Here is a 12,365-nt window from a genome sequence, read left to right as displayed (position 1 = left end):
ATGCACACATACAGAGGCAGGGCTGAGTACAGTACTATTATGACGGCTTTTATTTTAAACCGCCGATAAACCTCGAAACAATGAACTGACAGCCTAACGCCATGCGGACTGACTGGCACGGGGCGTGCTGGAAACGCCTCCCTGCAAACATGTTTCTAAGCATGCACGCTGTTCTCTTGGCAGCCTTTGTTTGGCTCTCCCGCACAGCCGCCCTGCAAAATAGGTTGCTGGTCAATGTCCGAAAGGGATCAGTCGGGCCAGCTCGTCAGGTGCATTGCAGCCCCGGGCATGTTTACTTGGGAATGCCGTCCTGCTGCGTTAAGTGAGGTTTGCTCCCCAAGCTCCCTAGGGTACATGGCTGGGGGGGGGGACGACGAAGAGAAAAGAATGGCGTATGCACCCCATTCACTGAATGGTGAGAAATTTCAAGGGTGCCCGCACCTCTCTCGTGTTTGCTTTCTTTAAAATAAAATTAAGGTCACCTGAGATTCTGGCGTCGTTACGATAAACGGTTTTATATACAGGCTGGCGCTGAGCATCATTTGGACTCTCAGCATCAGAGCGCCAAATAAAACTGCTCATTAGGTTTCAGGGGGGCGGTGGCTTCACAATGCCTTAGTACTGGATTCTCCCAGAGCGCAGAATCGGGCCTCTGGGTACTTTCAGCAGCAGGTGTGGGGTGTATGGGGAGCTGAGCTCCGGTGTCTAAATGATGCCTCCTTAATAAAAGAGGGTAGTTGTTATGTACTGAGAACAATAGGATCCAAACTGAAGCAGTCTGATTGGTCCTCGAACAATAGGATCCAAATTGCAGCAGTCTGATTAGTCCTAGAACAATAGGATTCAGAATGCAGCAGTCTGATTGGTCCTGGAACAATGCAGCAGTTTGATTGGTTGGCAGGAACCACCCAATCCTGCTCCAGATAGAAGTGAATCCACAACCTGATTGGCTTACAGTAGAATTCCGGAATTAGCCAATCATGTGCAGCCCATTGTGTAAATAATGTATATAAAGCAGATACTGTGAGGGGACTTTCATTCATTCCTCCTCACCACTATGAGCTGAATAAAGAGCATGAAATCACTTTGCGACTCTGAGTATATTTCACTGGCGACGAAGGTGGGATCCCGCTGAGCTGACTGCCACACACAGCACCGCAGCACCGCCACCTGCCGCACTGCTGCCTCGCACCGTGTATCCAGGCTTCAGCTCCGGGACACAAGGAACTCAGAATGGCAGCCAACAGCAGCTTCTCGCCATTCAACCCAGCATCTGGAGACTGGGAAGCGTACGCCTCCCGTTTCACCTTCCTCCTAGAAGCCAAAGGGGTCACCGACGAAGAAGATGCCAAGAAGAGGGCGATATTCTTCAGCGTCTGCGGAGAGGAGACGTTTGAAATCGCCCGGGCTCTCCTTGCGCCTGAAGACGTCGCTACTGTTCCATACAAAACAATAATGGAACAGCTGAAGGGGCACTTTTCGCCGCAGCCCTCAGTGGTGGCTCGTCGAAATGCCTTCTACGCAAAGCGACAAGCCCCTGGGGAAACCATAACTGGGTTTGTGACCTCTCTCCGCCAAGCCGCCCGGTTCTGCAACTTCTCAGAGCTGGAGAACATGCTTCGTGACCGTCTCGTCGGTGGCCTGAAGGATGAGAAGCTGCAACGACGCCTCTACGCTAAGAAGGACCTAACGTTCCACGTCGCTCTGGAGGAGGCCCTGGCAACGGAAGCTGCCGAGAGGTCGACGCAAGAGGCACGGCCGAGCCTGCCATCCCAACCGAGGGTCCACCATGAAGACCTCACCGACGACTCAGGATCTGACAGGGAGGAGGTGCACCGAGTACAGCAGCGCACTCAAGCAGCGCACAGACCACAGCTGCCTCGACGAGAAGGAGGAAACTGCGCAAGCTGCGGGGAGAGTCACGAGAGGAGGACCTGCCGTTTCCGCAACGCAGAGTGCAGGCAGTGCAGAAAATCGGGACACATCACCCGGGTGTGTCGGGCTCGGCCCACCCGACACCAGGCATCAGATGACCAACCCAAGAGCCCCAGGTCCCGGGGCCCAACGCACCAAGGCAACTCGACGGAGCTCACGGACTGCCAGGTATACCAGTTGCCCCACCCCAACGTAGAGAAAATTTATGTAGAGGTACAGATAGAGGGGGCCCCATGCCGCATGGAGCTTGACACGGGTTCAACTCTATCCATAATCTCGGCAAAGACCTTAAGGAAACTGTGTCCTACTGGGGGTCCCAAACTCAGGCCGGCCCCATTCACCCTACGGGACTTCCAGAAACGTAAGGTCCCCACAATGGGGGTGGGGACCTTCAGGGTGCAATACCGAGGGCGGACGCGACAACTGGACTTGCTTGTGGTCAAGGGCCCCTACATTAGCTTACTGGGATTGGCATGGTTTGGACCACTGGGGCTAGCTGTCACCGGGGTGAACCACACTAGCTTACAAGTGGACGTGGACGCCATATGCAAGGAATTTCCAGGGGTTTTCGACGGAAAATTGGGACAGTATACGGGCCCCCCCATTGCGCTACAGCTTGACCCCGCAGTACGACCGGTCAGGCTCAAGGCCCGCCGGGTCCCGTTCGCCTTGAAACCCCGTATAGACGAGGAATTGGACCGACTCGTGGAGCAAGGAGTGCTGGAGCCGGTGCCTAATGCCCCCTGGGAAACGCCAATCGTCACACCCGTCAAGCCTAATGGTTCGGTCCGCATCTGCGCAGACTACAAATGTACCATAAACAAGGCCCTCACGGCCCACGCATACCCAGTGCCAGTGGTCAGCCATGTCCTTGCCACCCTGGCTGGGTCGAAAATTTTTGGCAAGCTGGACTTGGCCCAAGCATATCAACAGCTGCCAGTAGATGAGGCCACAGCAGAGGCACAGACGATTGTGACGCACAGAGGAGCGTTCAGGGTAAAGCGGCTGCAATTCGGGGTCAGCGTGGCACCAGGCATATTCCAGAATCTAATGGACTCTCTCCTTAAAGGGATTCCTGGCGTCACCCCCTTCTTCGATGATGTGTTGATTGCCGGGCCCACACCAGAGGAGTTTGAGGACCGCCTCCGCACCGTTCTGCACCGTTTCCAGACGGCGGGTCTCAAGGTGAAGCGAGAAAAATGTCTACTAGGAGTGCCTCAGGTGGACTTTCTGGGATTTATGGTGGACGCAGAAGGGGTCCACCCGACGGGGGACAAGGTACGGGCCATTTGTGATGCCCCAGCGCCCAAGAGCAAGACTGAACTTCAGGCCTTCTTGGGACTATTGAACTTTTACCATTCCTTCCTTCCCCACAAGGCGGCGGTAGCGGAGCCCCTACACAGACTCCTGGACAAGCGGGCCCCTTGGGTGTGGGGCCAGCGCCAGGAGGCTGCATTCCAGGCAGTCAAGGACTTGCTTGTCTCAAACTCTGTCTTGGCACACTTCGACGAGAGGCTGCCAGTGGTGCTAGCATGCGATGCCTCACCCTATGGCATTGGCGCTGTCCTGGGGCACCAACTCCCGGATGGAAGAGAGGTACCGGTGGCGTACTTTTCCCAGACACTCAACGCAACCGAGCGGAACTACTCGCAAATTGACAAGGAGGGTCTGGCAATCGTGAAGGGAGTAAAAAAATTCCATGATTTCTTGTACGGGCGGCCCTTCACCGTGGTGACTGACCACAAGCCGTTGCTTGGCTTGTTTGCCCCCGAAAAGCAGACCCCCCAAGTGCTGTCTCCTCGCGTCCTCAGGTGGTCAATTTTCCTTGCCAGCTACCAGTATGCACTGATTCACCGCCCGGGGAAGGCAATGGGCCATGCGGATGCCCTCAGCAGGCTACCACTACCGGAAACAGGCCCTGACCCAGCACCTGCACAAGAGGTTATGAGCCTGGAGCTGCTTCCTGACCGCCCCATTCAGGCACAAGAAGTTGCACACCATTCCAAGAAAGATAGGGTCATCTCCCGGGTCCTGGACTGGGTGTGGAGGGGATGGCCCAGCAGCAGCCCCGGGCCAGAATTCGCCGGCTACACAACCCGCAAACATGAACTGTCGGCCCACAAGGGGTGCCTGTTATGGGGAAGCAGAGTCGTTGTTCCCCAGCCCCTCCGCAAAAGGGTCCTCACAGCCCTACACGAGACACATCCAGGGGTAGTAAGAATGAAGGCCCTTGCCAGGAGTTATGTGTGGTGGCCGGGGATCGATGGAGAGATAGAGGCTTGGGTCAAACACTGCCAGGCCTGCCAAGAATCCCGCCCAGATCCCCCAAGGGCCCCAGTCCAGTCCTGGGAGTCCGCCCGAGCACCATGGTCACGACTGCATGTGGATTTCGCTGGCCCCTTTCAGGGAAAAACATTCTTCATAGTGGTGGACTCCTACACCAAATGGCTGGAGGTCGCACTGGTACCGTCCACTTCCACGTCCGCAGCCATCCGTGTACTACGCAGGCTGTTTGCAACCCACGGGCTCCCTGACACTCTCGTCTCAGACAACGGGACTGCATTTACGTCAGGAGAATTCCAAACCTTCACAGCACAGAACGCCATCCGCCACATCCGTTCAGCGCCGTTCCACCCTGCCACCAATGGCCAAGCAGAACGCATGGTGCGGACCACCAAGGACACCCTCCGCCGCATGACGCAAGGGGACTGGGAGTACCGCCTTGCCACATTCCTTCTAGCACAGCACAGCACCCCCAGCTCAACGACTGGCCGGAGCCCCGCTGAACTACTAATGGGTCGGCGCCTTGCAATCAGATTGGACCGCCTTCACCCCGATAGAGCTCAGGATGAGGTAGTCGTGGGGGAAGGCAGGAACCCCCGGACCTTCGAGGCCCAGGACCCAGTGTACGCAAAGAATTTTGGGGCAGGCCCGGCATGGGTACCCGCCACAGTCACCAGGGTCACTGGCCCAGTGTCGTACGAGGTGCTAACGGATGGGGGGCAATGCTGGCGCCGCCACTGCGACCAGATACGGCGACGATTCCCGGGAGAAACCCAGGAGGAGGACAGGTCAGAGGAGTCCCAAGGGAACAGCGGGACAGTGAGGCCCATAGAGCAGGAGGGGCCAGCAGGAGAGGCAGAATCAGTAAATACAGAGAGGACCCGTGAGGCCGAAAGGACACCAGAACCAGAACCACGACTGAGCGAGCCGGTTGCACCAGACCAAACAACCCCATCACAGCCAGCATCCTTGGAACATGAGCCAGAACCTGGAGCCCGGACCAGGGAACACCACAGGCCGCAACGCACACGTAGGCCGCCGGCATACCTTGAGGACTATGAATGCGACCTCCCGGGCAGGACTGGAACTTAGAGGGGAGGGGTGTTATGTACTGAGAACAATAGGATCCAAACTGAAGCAGTCTGATTGGTCCTAGAACAATAGGATCCAAATTGCAGCAGTCTGATTAGTCCTAGAACAATAGGATTCAGAATGCAGCAGTCTGATTGGTCCTGGAACAATGCAGCAGTTTGATTGGTTGGCAGGAACCACCCAATCCTGCTCCAGATAGAAGTGAATCCACAACCTGATTGGCTTACAGTAGAATTCCGGAATTAGCCAATCATGTGCAGCCCATTGTGTAAATAATGTATATAAAGCAGATACTGTGAGGGGACTTTCATTCATTCCTCCTCACCACTATGAGCTGAATAAAGAGCATGAAATCACTTTGCGACTCTGAGTATATTTCAGTAGTTGATCGCCCTGCCAGTGCTATCAGTTACCTCAGGAAGTTATGCTGCTTCCATTAACCCTCTCCTGACCAAACTACAGTACAGCCATACAATCAATAATTAAAGCTATGAAGGAGCCCTTTAGATGACATCATTCTAGACTAACCAATACAAATATGCAACAACAAAAGCAGATAACAACAAAACAATAGACAATATAAAAACAATAGGAAGTCAACAAAAGCAACATACAATGCACTCAGTAAAAATAGGAAAATAGAAAAGAAGAGGGGGCATTCCTGAAATATAGCCTATAACTACCAATAATAACAATAAGCTATACAACGGCAATTAAATAGCTGGGCAAATAAATGATTTGGAGAGATATACATTGTGTCACCACAAAGTTTATTCCGTAGTCACCACCTACCTGACCTCCAATTGAAAACATCTGTGAATGCTGAGTGAGAAGCAAAACAGAACACATGTGAATAAATTCACATTGTGAGAATAAATCTACATTGTTCTGCAGAGGCAACGGACAGGCATCATATCACCTTATGTTTATTCTTGGAATAATCTAACTGGGGAAGAGTGAGTAGGGAAATTATATTCTTCCCTCTATAAAACGTTTACTTCCAAGAGCACAGGTCTGTTGCTGTCCTTTTGTTGGAAGGATCCTGAATGTGTTTAGGAGACATGTGAAATGCATAGGAATCCTTAATCCTCAATATCACTTCTATTTTTCTAGAAAAAGAGGTGTTGGAACTCACCATGAACACCTCCCTTGTTCTCTTATAATGCCAATGGCTCCCACCTGAGAGATACTGGAACTGATTTCCAACAATTTCTGGCTGAAAAAGCCCTGCTCAATATGTATTTCATCTGGGTAGGAGGGTTCACATTATAAACCTTCATCAGATTCAAGTGCCTTATTTCTTTCCCTTATAATTCCTGCAGATCTGTGACTGATGGCTCTCTTCTACTTGGACAATTCCCTACAGCTCAGAATTGGTTGCCATCCAGAACAGAACATTAGTCCAGGGGGAAACAATGAGAGCTTAGACAAAACAAGTAGGATATCTTCAGAAAGTGATACTACCTGTAAAATCAGTTTATTCTGTGCTTACCTCTGAAAAAAACTAAGGAACAGCAAATAAACCATTAAAAACATCGCCTGAAAAGAGACACATCCACAATTTTACTATTTATATAAGGAGAGATCAATTAAATCCCAGGAGGAAACAAGTCAGGAAACTGGGGGGGGGGGGGGGAGAGAGAGAGGAAGAGAGATAAATGTAGCTTCAGTACTACAGTACTTGCAAAGCATTATAATCAGCCATTTGAGCAAAAGGCAAAAATGCAAGCCAAAGCTGAAAATGATACCATCAGGCGAGAAAGCCAGCCATGGAAAAAAGCAGTCAGTGAAGCAGAAGACAGCACCTAGCAATAGAAACTGGATCCAGATTAGTCCAACCCAACCCACCTAACTTCAGCCGCACTCTGCAGTCACTAGTCACATGAGTACCTAACCCTTGGACATATTGTCTTGTCAGGTTACTATGGGATGGTCCTATCTTGCAGCAGTGACTTGAAACCAGACAGCACTTTTATCCCTTTGATTTTTGCACCCAATAGGTTGTTTCCCAAGCCCTTATTTTAGCAATCAGTGGGCCAACCACATAATAATGCACCACCCTGGTGTGTGCTATACTGCATGGTTCTCCTGTGCCTTGGCGTGGCTTTGTCTCTGATTGAGTCCAAGTACCATAAACCTGCTGTACCTTTCCACTCCCCCTGCCCACACTTGGAGTGAGGCTTCCATCACAGATTGCCACTGCAATCTGTTATAAGGAATTGCTCTTTGAGAAACAAAACCAAAGCATAGTTGGCCATCTAGAAACTATACATATGAACTATACACATGAAGGCCAATGGTTAAGCATATGCCTTATTTGGAACCATTTCCAAACGGGAAAACTTTTTAAGATATAGGCAGCAGCATTTAATTTCTTATTATGAGCAGAAATGCATTAAAAGCAGTCTACCCCCATTTATTTTTGGTTCCTCTTTGCACTATTTATGTTCCCATGCGCAGAAAATTAGCAAATAACTATTTAAGCCTAGAATGCCAAGTAGTATGGTAGGGCCTATACTTCAAAGCCTATCTACTGGAACAGATAACTCCAATATGCCACATTATGGTGGGAATAACCCAGTAAAGGAGTGAGAAATATTAAAGCGGAGCTTTGCATTTTTTTCTTTTTATTTTTTTGGCTGCATATTATGGAGCCAATTGCAACAGTAAATAAAAATGGGTTCAGTGGTGGTAGTCTCCTGAGGAGCGAACCTTTATGTTGGAAAGTTTTGCTCACCCTTGGCCAGTTTATTAGCTTCAGGTCCCTATTGTTCAACAGAATGGAAAACATCCACCAACAAGCATTCTTTGCACTGATACAATTCTTGTCGTGTCCATGTAAGGGCAGAAGTGGTGGTATGGCAGTAATGATGATTTACAACTGCCCTCTAAATCCAAGAAGGTTCACAGAAACCTCCATTAGGTTTCTACTACAGATTTATGTAGATGTTCCATGGACCAAGACAGTGTTTTGTTTTTTTTAAAAAATACTGTAGTTCCAGATCACCATCAGCTGCACTTTTAGATCTATCAGCAGAGAAGGCAGTAACAGTGACTTCATGCATATCCCAAACTCTCTTGGCATCCAAGTACAAGGGTAAATTACACAACCCTGGAGTATATGATTCAGTCCTTATTTTCCAAGCAGGCACTTAATCCCTCTGGATTGTGTTGTGCCTCTGACAAAGCAATCACTGGGACTCACTGCCCTGGGCATAAGCGACATTTCAGCATGCCACTATCAAATACAATTAAGCTGGGTGTTCGCAAGGATCATATGAACTGGTCTGTACACAAGACATGTCCTACAAAAACAAGCATGCTTTTTCTAACAAGCCCTATTATTTTTTACGTTTACTCTGAACCCCACTGAATTCAATGGAGTTTATGCCCAAGTGGACCAATGGAAGATTGCTGCTGCTCACCTTTGTGGAGGATTATTTGTTCTTCAGAGTTCAATAAACATGAACATAAGGTTAGACACAATCACAGGTATTTACACAATTGGCAAGTGACTGCCATGCACTGTTAATTCAAGACCAACTTGGCCTAAAAATATCCTTTTGAATTATAAACACAATACATGGAACCTAACAAAGGGATAATATGAATTGACTCTCCGCACCCCTACTATAGCAAGATGACTGGTATTGATGAACTGGAAAAATAAAAATGCAACTCCCTTCAACAAATGGATTGAAGGTATTTATAAACTCACAACACGTGAACAAGTCACATACAAACATAGACTTGTCATGGACAAATAACAATCTTGTAATAATTTATGGGCATATATATATATATATATATATATATATATATATATGCAGGTTTTGGTGTCTTCGGGTGTCTTCCCGTGTAAGAGTCGGGGTGTCTGTGCGACGTTTCGACGAGGTCTCACTCGTCATCTTCAGGCTGGTGCTTTCGGCTTCTTGTTACTGGAACAGAGCAGAGTCTGGTGTTTGAGTTCCTATAAATACTGTTGAGGGGTGTGGTGTATAGCCTCCAACGTTCTGGGCAGAGAGGAAGTTCCTAGATTAGTGTGCCTTTTCTTCTTTTGTTCCTTAATTACTTGAGGGATATCTTGGGTGATTTCATGAGGGATATTCTGAATACCACTGGGTGGGTCATTAAGTGTAGATTAGTTGCTAAAGTTTTCGTGTCTTGACCTCTTGAGCTTGTGAAGAGTTTTTCTGAGAAGATGGCTGTGCTGCATTTAGTTGTGCTCTGGCTTGGCTTCGTGTATAGGGGCGAGCTGTGGTTTTGTGCCTTGTGCCAGCCAGATCTGTGTAGGGATTGCAGGGGGGTGCAGCATCCGGAGGTGCCACTATAGTTTGGCTACTGGATGGAGTCTGTAATATGTCTGTGGAGAGGGTCTGGGTTTGGGTCTGGTGTGGTTGATTGGTGACGGCGTTCTGTGTGCCTCTGGTTCTGGTGTCGGTTTTTGTGGGGAGGGCTAATTTCCAGATGTCTGGCAGGCGGGACGTGTCGTCACGCTTGTTCATGTTGTGAGGGTGTTTCTCTATCTCGATGGCTTCCATGATTATTCTCTTGTGGTGATGTTCCATGTTAAAGAGCAATTTGGAATCTGCAAAATTAATTTCGTGTCCTGTTTCTTTCATGTGTTGGAAGAGAGAGGAAGTTTTTTCTTCTTTTTTGACGGCATTCTTGTGTTCTGCGATACGTGCATTTATTCGTCTGTTTGTTTGTCCAATGTACGTGGCTGGGCAGACTTTGCAGGGTATTTCATAGACCCCTTGGTTTTCCAGCTGGATTTTGTCTTTTGGGTTTCTGAGGATATTGGCTATTTTTTGGTTGGTGCAGAAGGCTGTTTTGATATTGTGTTTATGGAGGATTTTGCTGATTTTGTCTGTAGTGCCCTTGATATAAGGAAGGAGGGCCATGCCATTGTTTTCTTCTGTGTCTTGGTTTTTGGGGGGTGTTTCTTTTTGGATTAGCTTCGTAACCCTGTTTTTCTGGTATCCATTGGCGATTAACACATTTGAGAGATTCTGTAACTCAGTTGTCAAGTGGTCTTTGTCAGCCAGGCGTTTGGTTCTGGAGATGAGAGTCTTGGCTACGGAGTTTATTTGTGCAGGGTGGTGGTGTGATTGTGCATGTAAGTAGCGGTTGGTGTGTGTTTTTTTCTGGTAGATAGTGTGTCCTAGGGAGCCATCAGGTTTTTTGTAGATTAGGACGTCAAGAAAGGGGAGTTGGTTGTTGTCTTCTATTTCCATAGTGAATTGTATTTTGGGGTGTAGGCTGTTGAGATGTGTGAGGAAGCTATCTAGTTTTTCTTTCCCGTGTGGCCAAATTACAAAGGTGTCGTCAACATATCTGAGCCAAAGTTTGGGTTTGTGTTCTGACTTGTCTAAAGCATTGGTTTCAAAGTGTTCCATGTACAAATTTGCGATGACCGGTGAGAGGGGTGATCCCATAGGTGCTCCTTCTATCTGTTTGTATCTTTGTCCATTGTGGATGAAGTACGTGTTGGTTAGGCAGTGGTTGGTCAGGTCCAGGATGTATTTGGGGGGGTTGTATTTGTTTTGAATGGCTGTCAAGGCTTCATTAATGGGCACTTGAGTGAAGAGAGATACAACATCGAAGCTCACAAGTAGGTCATCGGGATGTAGGTATTGTTTCTTTATTGTTTCTATGAACTGGAAGGAGTTAGTAACGTGTGAAGCGATGGATTCTGCATAGGGCTGAAGTTGCTTAGCGAGAAATTTAGCGAGATTTTGTAGAGGTGAGCCTATGGAGCTGACTATTGGTCTGAGTGGTGTTCCTTCTTTGTGTATCTTGGGGAGACCGTAGAGTTTGGGGCATCTGGATGATTTTTCTCTGGGGATGATTCTTAGCTGGATTTCTTCACTGATAGGAGAGGCTTTTATTTTGGATTTGGTGGTTTTTTCCAGATAGGTGGTGGGATCTGTTTTTATAGGTTGGTAGGTAGGGTCTTGGAGTAGATTTGATAGTTTTGCTTGGTAGTCCGATGTGTTCATCACAACAGTGGCGTTGCCTTTGTCTGCTGGGAGAATGATTATGTTGTTGTCTTTCCTCAGGTTGGTGAGTGCTTTCTGTTCTTCTTTGTGTAAATTGCTTCTGGGTGGTTTGCTGGAGCAGAGGATGTTGGTGACTTCAAGTCTGATTTTATTGGCTTCATCTGGGTCGATTTTGGTCAGGCTAGCTTCGACTCCGCATATGATGTTTTCCGTGGGGATGCGTCTCGGGGCGACTGCAAAGTTGAAACCTTTGGAGAGTACTTTGGTTTCAGTTGGGGTGAGGATCCTCCATAAACACAATATCAAAACAGCCTTCTGCACCAACCAAAAATAGCCAATATCCTCAGAAACCCAAAAGACAAAATCCAGCTGGAAAACCAAGGGGTCTATGAAATACCCTGCAAAGTCTGCCCAGCCACGTACATTGGACAAACAAACAGACGAATAAATGCACGTATCGCAGAACACAAGAATGCCGTCAAAAAAGAAGAAAAAACTTCCTCTCTCTTCCAACACATGAAAGAAACAGGACACGAAATTAATTTTGCAGATTCCAAATTGCTCTTTAACATGGAACATCACCACAAGAGAATAATCATGGAAGCCATCGAGATAGAGAAACACCCTCACAACATGAACAAGCGTGACGACACGTCCCGCCTGCCAGACATCTGGAAATTAGCCCTCCCCACAAAAACCGACACCAGAACCAGAGGCACACAGAACGCCGTCACCAATCAACCACACCAGACCCAAACCCAGACCCTCTCCACAGACATATTACAGACTCCATCCAGTAGCCAAACTATAGTGGCACCTCCGGATGCTGCACCCCCCTGCAATCCCTACACAGATCTGGCTGGCACAAGGCACAAAACCACAGCTCGCCCCTATACACGAAGCCAAGCCAGAGCACAACTAAATGCAGCACAGCCATCTTCTCAGAAAAACTCTTCACAAGCTCAAGAGGTCAAGACACGAAAACTTTAGCAACTAATCTACACTTAATGACCCACCCAGTGGTATTCAGAATATCCCTCATGAAATCACCCA

The 12,365-nt window shown here is 48.5% G+C and overlaps 1 long non-coding RNA gene across 1 annotated transcript; it reads left to right on the top strand.

The window, feature by feature from the left end:
• The first annotated feature begins 82 nt into the window (after positions 1–82).
• LOC309537132 lies at positions 83–6,871 on the top strand. The gene is made up of 2 exons (XR_014221805.1): positions 83–415; positions 6,633–6,871. It is a non-coding gene; the product is annotated as an uncharacterized lncRNA (long non-coding RNA).
• Positions 6,872–12,365: the final 5,494 nt, after the last annotated feature.

The sequence above is a fragment of the Podarcis vaucheri genome (assembly GCF_965113315.1).
Source record: "Podarcis vaucheri genome assembly, chromosome: 1".
NCBI classification, from domain to species: Eukaryota; Metazoa; Chordata; class Lepidosauria; order Squamata; family Lacertidae; genus Podarcis; species Podarcis vaucheri.
Note: the sequence above shows the minus strand (reverse complement) of the source record. Positions and strands in the feature narration are given on the sequence as shown.